This window comes from Monodelphis domestica, chromosome 5 (genome assembly GCF_027887165.1).
Source record: "Monodelphis domestica isolate mMonDom1 chromosome 5, mMonDom1.pri, whole genome shotgun sequence".
Taxonomy (NCBI): domain Eukaryota; kingdom Metazoa; phylum Chordata; class Mammalia; order Didelphimorphia; family Didelphidae; genus Monodelphis; species Monodelphis domestica.
The window spans coordinates 94,340,339-94,355,582 of NC_077231.1; the positions used below are offsets into that span (position 1 = coordinate 94,340,339).

General features: G+C 41.3%; 1 protein-coding gene across 3 annotated transcripts in view; it reads left to right on the forward strand.

The window, feature by feature from the left end:
• Positions 1–15,244, forward strand: part of RIC8B (RIC8 guanine nucleotide exchange factor B) — a 91,959-nt gene that overhangs the window by 38,416 nt on the left and 38,299 nt on the right. The gene's annotated exons all lie outside the window — the stretch shown is intronic.

Here is a 15,244-nt window from a genome sequence, read left to right on the forward strand (position 1 = left end):
AAAACCTCCCAGTTGAGGGTTCAGTTTTGAAGTGACAAGAATGTTATCTTTGAGGGAAAGAAAAGCCAGAACACCTAATTTGAAGGAAGACAATCCATTAGACTTAAGGGGGTGATCCATGGGCGCCTGGCATGTGGGGGTCCGTTGGTAAGCGAAGGGTGCTTAGTTTGGTTGTTTTAAATCCCTTATCTTCCAAAATCTTAGCATTAATATTGTGTATTGGTTCCAAAGTGAGGGTTAAATGATTTACCCAGGATCATGCTGCTAGGAAGTATTTGAGGCCAGTTTTGAACCCAGGACTTCCTATCCCCAGGCCTGGCTCTTGATCCACTGAGCCACCTACCTACCCCACACTTAATTTTAAGAAGAGAAGACTTGGGGGGGGACGGGGGACATGATCAATCAGCGAACCAGTGAGCATTTATTAATAGGGGTATGTGCTGGGCTCTGTGCTGACAATACGAGGCACAGGGAACTTCTGTTTTGATGGGGGAGACAACAAATACATATATATATACATCTATACAACACAAATGTAAAAGGAAGGAATATAAATCAAGAGGAGCACCAGGTCTGCATTCTGAAGGTCCTGCGCTCAAATTTGGCCTCAGATACTTCATAGCTGAATGACATTGAACAAGTCACTTAACCCCAGTTGAGAAGGATTCTATGAGTCAGAGGAGAAGAGGGCATGGGTTCCAGGCAGAGGAAATGGCCAGTACAAAGAATTGAATACTAGAGATGGAGTGTCCTGTGTGAAGAACAGAGAAAAAAAGAAAGTTAGTTGGTCTGAATCTTTAGAGTGTATTAGGGCGAATGATGTCTAGTAAAGTGGGGAAACTAGGCTGCAGGCAAGTTGTGTAGAGTTTTAAAAACTAAACAGGAGCAGTGGAAGTGGCTCAGTGAATAGAAACCCAGGAGGTCCTGGGTTCAAATCTAGCCTCAGACATGTCCTCACTGTGTGACCCTGGGCAAGTCACTTATTCCCAATGACCTATCACTTATCATTCTGAATACTTAGACTGAAATGAAAAGGCTTTTTCTTTATTTTAAGGGAGGGGGGGTGGGAGAGCTAAACAGGAGTTTAGATTTTATCCTGGGAGCCAGAGGTGTTAGAGAAGTTACAGATTAGTGTTTAAGGAAAATGATTTTGACATCAATATCTAGAGACTGTGCTGGAGTAGGGAGACTGAGACAGGAAGTCCAGATAGGAGACTGGCACAAAGAGGTAGGCCAGGGGTGACAAGGACCTATATAAGGTGACAAATCCCTGGACTCTGGGCCCTGTTCTGCCCAGCCCTGGAGTCGGGAGCAGTGGGGCCAAGGTACAGCCAGGTGGATTCCCTCCAGGAGCAGGCTGAGCTGCTACAGGAGGGCCCCTTCCTGGTGGTGCTCAAAGTGGCCATCTGTTCTCATCAGTTCTAGAATGGGGCTCTGTGTCACTTCTGATTGAGCCTAGGACTGAAGTTCACCCTTTCTGGGCTCTGATCTTTTCTTTCCAGAGGAGTGACCTGGGCTGGGCGCTTCATGAATTATGCCAGGACCTGATAGGCTCATTATCTTTCAGCTTACTGGACGCCACTGGCCACTGGGATCTCATTCAAGGCAATGATTACACTATCATTCCATCCCTGTGTTCACAGAGCAAAGCTAGGCTGACATTTCCAGGTTGATGTTTGTCAGACACTGAATACAATTACTAGAAAGTAGGGAATGTTAAGCCCTCAGATCTGCTTCAGTATCTTATCGTAGATAGTCTTGTGACCTGAGGTAACAGGGTGTTTCCTCATTCTTCTTTCTCTCATTAACTTCATTCACTGTCTTTTTTTTTAAACTCCTTACCTTCTGGCTTTGACTCCAAACTGAGTATTAGTTCCAAAGCAGAAGAAGGTAAGGGCTAGGCAGTGGAGGTTAAGTGACTTGTTCAGGGTCACACAGCTATGTTGGAGGCCACATTTGAACCCAGGATCTTCTGACTCTAGGCCTGGCTTTCAATCCACTGAACCGCCTAGCTCTCCCCACAGTCATTTCTGGAGTCATCCATTTCCACCTTGCTTTTTTTCCCCCATACTTGTGCTCTTTCTTTTCCTATTCACAAGGAAAAGTTTCCAGGCCATCTTTTAATTAAATATATATATGACATTACAGAACTAAACTGAAATGTATTAATAACATTCCACTCTTAGCATTTCAGTGACCAAAAAACAAACAAACAAAAAATCATGTGCCCTCCCCTCCAACCCCAAACCCCAAACAAAAAAGAAACAGGGAAGCTTATAGAACTAAATGTTTTATAACAGCATTAACAGCTAAACAGAGAAAGGAATTAAACTGCTGGGATTAAAATAATCCTGAATGGATGGTAAATGATCTAGAAACAAAAAATGAACAAACTATTTAAACCCTTCTCCCCCACACCAGGAGCAATGGGAATCCAAAACTTTGGGATCTTGGCCTTAAGTAACATGGGGCAGTTCCTTCACAGTTTAGAAATTCAGGGCAACTGGGTGACTCAGTGGATAAAGAACCAGGCCTAGAGACTGGGAGTCCTGGATTCAAATTGGGCATCAGACACCTCCCAGCAATGTCAACCTGGGCAAGTCATTTAACTGCAACTGCCCAGCCCTCATCATTCTTCTGCCTTGGAACTATTGAGTCTAAGACGGAAGGAAAGGATTTAAGAAACAAAAAGTTTAGGAATTGCCCTCATGTGTTCCTCTAGAGTCCAGTTGTAGCCTTCTTGCCCATGAGTAAAGGCTACTTTGGGAAGATTCACCCCAGCTGGAGACTGTCTCAGAGGGTGGAAATAGGTTTGTGTCATGCAACCACCTATCTGAAAGTCCCTCCTCCCAACCAAGGATGACGATGGCCCTGCCAGTCATGCCCAGCCTTGCCTGGGAATCCTACACATTCCGTTGACAGGATTTGAAGGGTCGAGCAATAAGCACCCATGTGCACTTGGCACTCTCTAGTTACTTTCTTTCTGCATCATTTGTCATTGCTGTTGCTCTCCTGCAGTTGTGCGGTATCCTTGGGGATTGCTGTCATAAGCCTGGTGTTTTAGCTTGGCATGCAAAACAGGAAGGCCCTTGTGGTTTGCCCAAAGCCATGCAGGTGCGTCCTAGCGACCAGAGTTCTCCAGAGCTGCCCATCTGGCCCCAGTCCAAGAGCAGAGTCCATCCGCTGGCGGAGGAAGTAGCAGGATTGAATTGGCTCTGGGCTTTCACAGGCTTAAGAAGTTCCTTCTCCCAGCGTGGAGTGGCCCCTATTCTGAAATTGAGGGTCTTTGAGGGGTTCCCGGAGCACTGAGAAAGCTTAAATGCCTTGTCCGGGGCCACAGAGCCAGGACGTGGCAGGGCTGGTATCCAGGGAAGCCAGCTCTCCACACCACACCACACCACACCACACCACGCTGCCCCTCAGGCTGCCGTACAAGGACAGCTTCACAGCTACTTGTGGAAACAGTCGTCATAATGAATATATTTTACCTCTAATCAGATTTTAATGGGAGTGGAGAAGTGTGGAGCATATTTCCAGCTTCTTTTGTTCCTTTTAATTCTTCTTTCATGAAGATGTTTTACACTAGTATACCTGTAAAATCTGTATCAAGGGAGGAAAGGGAGAGTGACAGTTTGACTCAAACTCAAAAAACAAAAAAGATTCAAAATTGTTTTTTCATATAATTGAGAGAAAATAAAATATTAGAAAGTAAATAAGTTCTTTCATTTAGAAAAGCATATGACTAATAACAATAATAGTGCTATAGAGGTTACCTGATTTGATCCTTACAACTAGATGAGTGACTTGCCCAGGGTCACATAGCCAGTGGATGTTTGAGGCAGAATTCGATCTCAAAACTGAGAGGAGCTCCAAATCTAGCCCTTTTGCCACCAACCTGCAGCTATAACATTGAGCTACTGAGCGATGTCTTGTCTCTAAAACACAGCAAAGAACTAGAAAGGCAGCCACAAAACCTTTGGGGAGGGCCAAATAAACATCCCCAAGACCACAAAGCATTTGACTACCTTGACTGCCTTACATAAGGAAAAGACTCTTAAACTTCAAGTCAGCAAAGGCCTGGCTCCAAGCCCTCATGTGCCGCATGTTGTTAAGTACCTGCTGCATACATAGCACTGGAGAAAGGGCAGACCCCTCTGGAAGCTCTCAGTCTGTCATTCCTATGGAGGAGGAAGCATGTCTGTAGATGCTTTGATATAGAATAATGCATTATAAGGGTATGAGAGAGGGGGCAGCTGGGTGGCTCAATGGATAGAGAACCAGATCTAGCGATGAAAGGTCCTGGGTTCAGATTTGATCTCAGACACTTCCTAGCTGTGTGACCCTGGGCAAGTCTCTAAACCCCCATTGACTAGCCCTTACTGCTCTTCTGCCTTGGAGCCAATACACAGTATTAATTCTAAGACAGAAGGAGTAAGTATTTTAAAAAATAATAATGAAATACGGAGGTGAGAATTGCAAGGTGGTCATAATAAGGGGGAGATTATAACAGACACAATTCAACTGAGATCTCCAAGCCCTCCTGAAATAGGGATAGCGATGCCTGTGACTGCCTGCTTCCCAGGCTTGTTGCAAGGATCAAATAAGATTGGGTGCACCTATCCTTCAGGAGACCCCAAGAACTGTGCTTGAGAGCCAGCTGGGACAGGCTACAGGGTGAGACCTCCAGCACCTCCCTCTTTAGGAGCATCTTTAGATTCTCTATCTGTCAGGTCCTAAGAAATGCATCTCCCTGCCTGTCAAGCAGATGAGAAATAGCAGGTGAACAGGAGATGGGCTGGGGTAGGCAGAACCATGCCTAAGAACAAAGAGAAGAACTGGAAAGAAGTTGTAGGCACTCAGAAGACATCCAATGAGCTTTTGTGTCTGCTGTAGAGAGGAAGAGGCTTTGGGCTCACAGTAGGACCCTAAGAGCATCACTGTGTGATCATTGATATTCTTGAAGACCTTGAGTCCTGGGGAAAATAGGAAATTCAGTTCAATGGTGTTGGCATAATCAGGAAGGAAAGGTAATGATCTTTTTTATTTTTTTTTAAACCCTTACCTTCTGGTCTTAATGACTTGCTCAGGATCACCCAGGTAGGAAGTATCTAAGGTCAAATTTGAATCCAGGACCTCTTCTCCGAACCTGGCTCTCAATCCACCTACCTGCCCCCTATGTTCTATTTTAGGAAGATGCCCATTCCTAAATGTTAAAAGGGCACGTATAGGAAAAAAACTTTAGCTGTCTGGATACTTTAGCTCTGCCAGAGGACCAGTTCACAGGGTCCTGGATTTGGAGCTGACAGGGACCTTGGAAATCAATTAGTCCAACCCTCTCCTTTTATAGATAAGTGACTGAGACCAAAAGAGGTCAAGTTACTTGCCCAGGATGACCCAGATAGTTCATGGAAGGGTTGTTTGAACTCCTGTCTTCTGACTCCAAAGAGTGTCCTTTCCACTGGTCCAGGCTCCATCACCAGATTTGGCTAGATCTCTCCACCTTCCTGCAAGGATCTTGCATAAAATTTACTACTGTTGCCAAAGGGAATGCCAGTCGATGACTTATTGCTGTTAGATTGGCAGCATGGCCTGTCTCGTGTTAGAGGTGGCCTCAAAACCAAAAAGATGTGGGTCCAAAGCACCCCTTCAACCTAGGGGGGGAGAGTCACATAATCTCAGTGCTACAGAAAGTCTCTAGGACTGTTAGTTGCAAAGAAGGTTCTGACCAGCCTTTGTAGAAAGAATTTCCTTTTCAAGAAGCACTGAGAATGCAATTCCAGACCCTTCCTTTCTCCTTATTATTGTTATTATTTATTATCTCAGGCTTCTCTCTCTTTTTCTCTTTATTTTTAAAACAGGATTCCAATAGAAATGGTCCTGGTCAAGTTACTCTTTTGATATCATTCCCTTATATTCACTGAGGATAAAGTAAACGATTTTTATATTTGAATCAACAGGTGTTTATTGTTCTGCTCAATGGCCAGCTCTGAGAAGAATACAAGAGAGCAAAGAACAAAATGATCTCTGTTCCTAAGAAGCTTCCATTTTAATAGGATAGATGGCAAGCACTTAGAAAAATCTATCTAGCAGGGAGTAGCTAGGTAGCTCATTGGATTGAGAACCACACCTGGAGATAGGAGGTCCTAGGTTCAAATTTCAGATACTTGCTAACTGTATGAGCCTGGGCAAGTCATTTAACTCACAATGCCTAGCCCTTACCACTCTTCTGTCTTGGAACCAATGCACAATATTGAAGGTATACAGCATAAATAGGAAGTGACTAAATAATAACATACAGGAGGTGTCTAAATAGGTAAAGTAGATTGAGGGGGAGGCACTGAGGGGCCATTTTTGGGGGGGGGCAGGTCTCTGTATTTTGATAACTTTTTTATTCCATTGAACTTAGAGATTATGGATATTTAGGATTGTATCATCTATTAAAAAATACTGTTCTTAAGTTTTTATGTATCAGTGTGATGTTCAGGAGATTCTAGGCAAGAGTTTAGTCTTTGATGATGGTTATGTTGGTTTATTGTTTTACTGGTACCTCTAGCTGATGTTTGAGGTCTGGGTTTGTAGGATTGGGATTTTTTCATCTGTTAGTCCATGAAATATAGTGAGATTTTGATGTATAATTCTAGCTACCAGGACAACTTTTCTTAAGTATTTAATAGATCCTAAACTTTCCATGATCTGCAGGCTCCACCATTTCCTTGCATAATTTACATTGATCCGGCTTGTACATGGTGGAGGTTTGTAATTTTCTGTGCAATCTCCCTTTTCCCCCTTCTGTTATGTATATTTAGTTGTTGACTGAGGTCAGAATAATTTTTAAAAACTGATCATTGCAAAGTTAGATCTAAATAATTGGAAAAACATTAGTTGTTCATGAGTAGGTTGAGCTAATATAATAAAAATGCCAATCCTTCCTAAATTAATTTACTTAGTCAGTGCCATACCTATCAAGCTTTCAAAAACTATTTTATGAATCTAGAAAAAATAATACCAGAATTCATCTGGAAGAACAAAAGGTCAAGAATATGAAGGGAACTAACAAAAAAATGTGTAGGAAGGTGACTTAGCACTATCAGATCTTAAACTACTCTAAAGCAGTAATCATCAAAACCCTGGCTAAGAAATAGGATGGTGATTAATGGAATAGATTAGGGATAAATCACCTCAACAATTTAGTGTTTGATAAACCCAAAGATCCCATATTTTGGGATAAGAACTCACTATTTGACAAAAACTGTTGGGAAAATTAGAAGGCAGTATGACAAAAATTGGATTTAGATCAATATCTCATACCCTATACTAAGATACGGTCAAAATAGATATATGACTTAGACATAAAAGGTAATATAAGTAAATTAGGGGAACATAGAATAGTTTTCCTATCAGATCTATGGAGAAGAATTTGTGACCAAATAAGAGATAGAGAACATTATAAGATACAAAATGAATAATTTTGATTATATTAAATTTAAAAGGTTTTATACAGATAAAACCAATGTAAACAAGATTAGGAGGGAAACAATAAACTGAGAAAAAAATTTATAACAAATACCCTGACAAAGGTCTCATTTCTCAAACATACAAAGAACTAAATCAAATTTATAAGAATACAAGGTTTTCCTCAATTGACAAATGGTCAGAGGATATGAATAAGCAGTTTTCAGAAGAAGAAATCAAAGCTATCAATAATCCTATGAAAAAAATGTTCTAAATCATTCTTGGAGAAATACAAATTAAGGCAACTCTGAAGTACCTCCTCACATTCATCAGATTGGCCAGTATGACAGTAAAGGAAAGTCGTAAATACTGGAGGGAATATGGCAAAATTGGGACACTGATGCATTGCTGGTAGAGTTGTGAACTGACGCAACCATTCTGGAGAGCAATTTGGAACCAAGCCCAAAGGACTATGAAATAATGCATACCCTTTGATTCAGTAATATCACTACTAGGTCTGTATCCCAGAGAGAAAAAAAAAAAGGAGAAAGGACCTACTGGCACAAAAATATTTATAGCTGCTCTTTTTGTGGTGGCAATGGATTGGAAATTAAAAGGAATGTCCATCAATTGGAGAATGGCTGAACAAGTTGTGGTATATGATGGTGATGGAATACTATTGTGTTACAAGAAACGATGAATGGGAAGAGTTCAGAAAGAGCTGGAAAGTCCTTCATGAACTGATGCAGAGTAAAATAAGCAGAACCAGGAAAACATTGTATCTAGTTACAGTGATATTGTATTGTGGAATGATAGACTTAACTATTATCAGCAGTACAGTGATCCAGGACAATTTTGAGGGACTTAGGACAAAGAATGTTACTCACCTTCAGAAAAAGAACTGTTGAAATCAGAATGCAGACGAAAGCAGATGATTTTTCAGTAGTTTATTTGGGTTTATGTTTTGGGGTTTAGGTTTTATAAGATTATTCACTCACAAACATGAGCAACATGGAAATATGTTTTGCATGATAATACATGCATAACCCAGATGAAATTGCCTACCAGCACTGAGAGGGGGAAAGGGAAGGGAGAGAGGTAAGTTCAATCATATCACTTAGGAAAACTTGTGTGGAAATTTGTTATTACATGTAATTGGTAAAAATAAAAATATAAAATTGATCATGGAGAGGACAATAATGTGACTTAGTGGATAGAGAGGCAAGCCTGGAGATAGGAGGTCCTGGGACCAAGTATGACCGTGGGCAAGTCACTTAATCTCCATTGCCTAACCTTTACCATTCTTCTGCCTTCGAATCAGTACACAATATTGATTTTAAGGTGGCAGGTAAGGGTTTTTTCCTAAGGTATTTTATTTTCCCAAATAACATGTAATAACAATTTTCCACATACATTTTCTGGAAGTTATAAGATCCAGATTGTCTCCTTCCCTCACCTCTCCCAGAGGTGGTAAGCAATTTTATCTGGGTTTTACACATATTATCATGTAAAACATATTTCCATATTGTCCATTATTCTGAGTTACTTGAGGATGATCCTGCTGTAGGATGTAATGGCAGAGACATCCTAAATTGCTGTCATAATCCTCTCTTTTTCCACAAACAAATCTGCCCCATTCAGCCATTTGTTCAGTGTTTTTTTATCAACATAGTTTGGGCTGAATCCATGCAGATGTCACCCATAGACCTTTTTGATTCTGATCTTGCATCACAATCAATTTGTCAGCTTTCTTCAGAGGTAAGCTTCTTGTAGTTTCATTGGATGAATTGGGTAGTCTATACCTGTTTATCCTCCTTTATTATTGCTTTGTGTCATGGTGTCTGCTTGTTCCCAAAATATTTCTGTAGTTTTTTCACTTGATAATTGTGGACTTTTGCTCTACTCCAAAGAATTTCCAGAAGACAGTACATTTACTATGACTGATTTGTGCTGGTATCTTGTCTTCGTGAGGTACCAGAACACAAAGAAGCTCCTCTTATTCTGTGAGTGCCTTTCACTTATCTTCCTCCTTTTTAGAAGTGGAAATATTCATTTTTTAATAGTAGACTTTGGGTGATGCATCTTAAATTTTGTTATGATGCTTTCCAGACCCATCATAAAATTCCAAAGATTTACATAGCTTTGATTTCAAGATACCAGTAAGGCTTTTAATATGCTCAGCTGCAGTCTTCTCCTTGATGATTTTCTTCTTTTTTTTTTTTTAACCCTTATCTTCTGCCTTAGAATTGATACTAAGGGTCAGTTCCAAGGCAGAAGAGCAATAAGGACTGGGTGATGGGAGTTAAGTGATTTATTCAGGGTTCCAAAACTTGGAAGTATCTTAAGAAGTATCTAAGGGCAGATTTGAACCCAGGATCTCCCATCTCTAAGTCTGGTTCTCTATCTATTGAGCCATCTAGCTGTCCCAATAGCTTTATTCATAATCTGTTCTGTCTTAAAGAGACCCAAGGTATTCGTAGGTATTACTTTGATCCATTAGTTCACTGTGACCTCCAGGTTTAAGCCTTTAGTCTCTTCCCTTTCCTTGCAATAAGTTTAGAATTTTTATACTTATCGAGTACGAATGACATTTTGATATCATTAGAGAGGGATTTCAGGAGATGAAAGAACTGTTTCATCTGTGTCTAGTGGAGCCACATAGTTTGATGTTACCTCTATACATCACATTGGTTAATAAGATGTTCTGACTCAGCTCCTTTCTTTTGGAAGCCATGTTAAATTCTGTTTAGGATAAATGCTAATAGGCCAAGGCTAGTCTGAGTCACTATGGCTTTAAACTATCTTCCTGAAAAATGTCACATTTTGCATGAGTTGTTCTTGACATTGTTATCTTGGTGGTATGTTTTGAATTGGGAGTGGGGGTAATTTCTGCACACTAACAGCAAGGGAGATGGCCAAAGTGCATTGTGAGTGGGTTTGAAGATGCCTAGATGTAGAAAACTCACAAGTTAGGAATTCAGGGACCCCGAATGAATGCCAGCTGGAACATTGGGTTCTGGTTGGAAGAAGAGGAAAAGGTGGATATATCCAGTAGTAGCATGTCCAGGAGATGGCCAGAGTAGTCTGATATCTCTAGGGGTGCCTAGATGTGGTGAAATTTCATCAGGCAGAGGCAGAAATACCAGCTTTTAATAATTACCCTTGGGATCTAGGTGGCTCAGCAGATCGAGAACAAGACCTAGAGATGGGAGGTCTGGGTTCAAAACTGGCCTCAGACACCTCCTAGCTATGTGACTGGGCAAGTCACTTAACCCCCCCTTGCCTAGCCTTTATCACTCTTTTGTCTTGGAACCAATATACAGTATTGATTCTAAGATGGAAGATAAAGAGTTTTAAAAATTATTTTATTTAGGTATAACTTAATTTGGGGGTGTGTCCTTTCTTTCATTATTAGATATAATTTCTAGAGGCTGTATTAAATGACATGTTTAAATGACCCAAGGTTATTCAACTTTTCTTCCATCAGATTTTAATAACTCCTCAATTTCTTCCCTAGTCTTATCTAATCTCAGCTCAGGACTGTAGTTAATTTTTATGATTGGCTTGTACCAGTCAGCAAAACATTGTTGTTATAAAACTTAGAGCTGAAAATTCTGTGGACAGAAGGGAGTGTGAAACTACTTCACATTGATCATGATTGATGCTAACCCCATTGGTGGTGCCCCTCAGAACTCCATTAGTCAATATTTCAGGATACCTGCTTTGCCTCCAGAGCCACCATATTGGTCTCAGGGCACATAAAGCTTCCATATCACTCTGAGTAGCATTCCCTTGCTTTGCCATTCTCCTACTCCTTCTGGGAACAATGAGTTAGACTTTGAAAGAACTGCTGTTGCTAGTTATTTTGTTAATTTGTTTCTTCACCAGCCCAATGAGACTTGAAATCTCCAGGTATCCTTTTCCCTCAATTGGTAGAGCCCTTCTTCTTACTCCCTGTGAAAATCTGATCTCCAGGGGCTACATTATGACATGAGATATCTGCTCTTTGAACACTTAAAACTACCTTAGTTGGGAACATCCTTTACAACTTTGTTTATGGAACAAGATGAGAAATTCTCATGGTAACTCTAAAAAGATCTTTCTTGTTGTGCCTTTTAAAACTTCTGCCTTCGATACTTTCCATTCCCAGTCTACATTGTTTATAGGCTATAGTCCATATAGTTTTTCTTCAGTATGCTTAACCTTTCCATCTTCACCACATAATCAGCTCAGCATAATCTAACACAGTTCTGGGTACGGTGATGCTCCAGAAATAACTGGTTGGAGAGATGATCTGGGAGAGAGCTTGGGGATTTGGTTTCAGCTCCTGTTACCTTTCTCATGCTAAATTTGGGAGATGGGTTGTGGCTGAATTAAGGCATGTTCACCAAGCTCTTAAGATCAGCTACCTGTTAGAGGAGCAGTCAGAGTCTGGTGGTGCAGAAAAGTCTGGCCAGTTTGTCCTTTTAGATCAGATAACCAAGAACGTTGAATGAATATGGGATTGGGGACTCAGCTTTCATTTCATTACCACAAGAGAATTTCCATGAGTTCTTACTCACCTTCTGCCTCCACCAACACCCCTATGGCAGATCAGACTTTGAGCTCTTCTCCACTTTGCAATCTCACTTCCTCATTTTACAGCTGGAGAAAATGAACTCCAGAGGAATCACCCAGTGCAGTCTAAACAGAAGTCATCTTAGTGTAGGGAGAGTTTTCAGAAATGTAAGTTCTGTCTTCTTTAGCCAATTGTTCTGGCTAAAAAGAATCTCGTGGGAGAGTTGATAAAAACCTTTAAATTTCAGGAGTGTTCATTTCTTAAAAGTTATAAGGAATGCTAGATGGTTGACCCATCTCTAGTTTGGCAATGTAAGAGGGCACAAAGATTGTAATGCCAGGAGAGGACCTACCATTCTTCTTTCTTTTCCCCCCCTCCCTTATATTACCTTGAGGTTATCAAAACTCTGAAAATGTTTAAGTGGTGGGTTATTATGAGAGGTGAAAGTTCCAAAAGAGAGTAAGGCATTTATCCCTAGCCTTGGGAAGCTGGAACTATGTGATGAAAATTGGGGAAAGGGGTGAATTTGGAAGCCAAGATAATGAGTTCTGTTTTAATCATATTGAGTTTGTTTGGTATGAGAAGTCTTAACAGGCACTTGGTGATGTGAGCCTGGAGTTCAGGAGAAAGAGTTGGGGCATGATATGTAGATCTGGGAGTCATCTCTATGGCATTGATAGTTGAACTCATGGAAGATCATGAACATTCAGAGAGAGGAAAAGAGGACCCAGGAGAGCCCTAGGATACATGCAGGATGGAACAAATATGGTGATGGAACAAATATGGTGATGTAGCAAAAGAAACTTAAGGAGGAGAACCTGGAGAGAGCAGTGTTGTTAAGAACTCAGTGACGTGAGCATATCTAGGAGGGAAAAGGGAAGGTAGTGGTCTCATTACTGTTCTTTTACATATACCATACCTGACTTCTGTAGTTCAATCTGATTATAGGTATATAAGATGTAGAGCTGGAAGGAGTTTAGGCCACAACCCCCATTTTACAGAGAAGGAAATAGAGGTCCCAAAGGGTTAAATTATTTGGCTATAGTCATATAGGAAATACATCTGCTAAGTATCAGAGCTAGAATTCCATCTGTGGTCTTCCAACTCAAAATCCAGTCCTTTTCCATTATGCATGGTTCCTTTTTACTCCATTTTAGGGGTAGGAAACAGATTTGACTCCAGTTTAGATGCACTTGGTCAATATTCATTAGTTTGATTTCCAGTGTTTTGCTTCTAGCTCAGCAAAGAAGCAAAATGGAAGTCCCAATTTTGTGTCCAGTTTAATGTGGTCAATGCTCACTCTTGGTTTAGGGATTGATTTTCCAGATTCTGTATGCTGGTGAATCAAAAACCTGGAGATCCCTTCCCATCTTCTACAAAATTATAAAAGTTATGGATTTGACCCTAATTTTTCTTGCAAGCAGTACAGAAAGAAGATTAAATCCTTCCTCCAGTGGGAAGACTGTCATTCCTTTTTCTTTTTCTTTGTTTAGTCGGTTTTTTTTGTTTTTTTTTTTAACCCTTATCTTCCATTTTAGGATTAATGCTATCTATTGGTTCCAAGGGTTAGGCAATGAAGGTTAAGTGACTTGCTCAGGCTCACACAGCTAGGAAGTATCTGGGGCCAGATTTGAACCCAGTCACTTGGTCTGACTCCATCCACTGAGCCACCTAGCCACCCAGCCACCCCCATCCCCCCACCACATGTTGTCTAACAAGGGGATGGCATGATGAAGATGGTAGAATCCATCTGCTGGAATGGTGGATGGAGAGAGAGGCCACAAGCCTTATGATTTCCTGAGGAATTATCACCCTATTTACAAAGTTGTTGGAGAAGACTTTCAAGAGCACGTATTGGACAACTAGTGGGATGTTGAGTCCTTTCAAATAAGGGGAAGGCTTAATGAGTAAATAATACTCACGTGGAGCTCCTTGTGCTTTGAGGACATGTTGGAAATAGACTGGAGATTGGGAATGGCGGGTGGAGGGGAAAATTAGATGTCAAATCCACTTTGCCAAGTGGGGGAAAGCCAAATTGCTGTGTTTTGCAAGTGGCTTCCATGTACAGAATCGGCCAAAGGGACAGGGAAAGACCACTTTTTTCCTGGTAATTTCCAGAGGGAAAGGGACATCTGGTTTAAGAGAAATAATATTCCATGGTTGCTCCATTAAAATCAAGCAAAGGGGCATTAGACTGTCGGGTTACGAGTGCTTCCGGCTACCCTATGGAGGTTATTGTGTCATGGGGGGGTCCTGGACCAGGGCTTAGAAGGATATCCACATACTCTAGATATAGGAATCAATCACTTTAGAGACCTTTATTTAAGGCCCCCTAAGAAACACATCATAAGAAGGGGGAACTCCCTGATCATTTAAATTCTGTCCTTTTTTTCCTTTCTGTCCCTGCTCTCTGTTCACATCCTGACCTCCAGATATCTGGTATAGCCCAGGGCCCTTAACTTGGGAGTCCATGCTCTTGGAGGCCAGGATATTGCCTCTCTCAGCCTCAGCTCCCTCCACTAGATAGCCTCCACAGCACCCCCCAGCTCCAAAATGCTTTATCTTTGTGATCATCAGGCTGCACTGGGTGCTTCTAATATAGTCTCTGAAAGCTTTTAGCCACAAATCAACAGAGGCAATGTTTGTACCTTGATCAAAAGGAATAAAGGAGCAGGGGAGCATCCAGCTAGGTGGCTCAGTGGATTGAGAGCCAGGCCTAGAGATGGAGGGTCCTGGATTCAAATCACACTCAGATATGTCCTGTCTGTAACTCTTGGTAAGTCACTTAACCCCCACCTTGTCTAACCCCTTGCCTAACCTTCTCCACTCTTCTGCCTTGGAGCCAATACTTTGTATCAATTCTAAAATAGAAGATAAGGGTAAGAAAGAAACAAAGGAAGAGTGTTCCTAGCTGTGTGGCCCTGGGCAAGTCACTTAACTCCCACTGCCTGGCTCTTACTGCTCTTCTGCCTTGGAATCACACACTATTGATTCTAAGATGGAAGGAAAGGGTTAAAAAAAAAGAATAAAAGAATTGTGATATTCTGACCGGAGATGAATGATGGCCCAAGTCTTCAAAACTAAATTTGGGGTACTGGAGGGCCCTTTGATATTTCGTAGCAAGCAGGCAGACCTGCTTGATGAGCTGAGCCTTTGGCCTCCCCCACACTTGGTCTAAAAACACCTTCTCTTCCAGCTTTGGGGGAGAGAAGCAGGTTGAGGTCATTGGCTAGA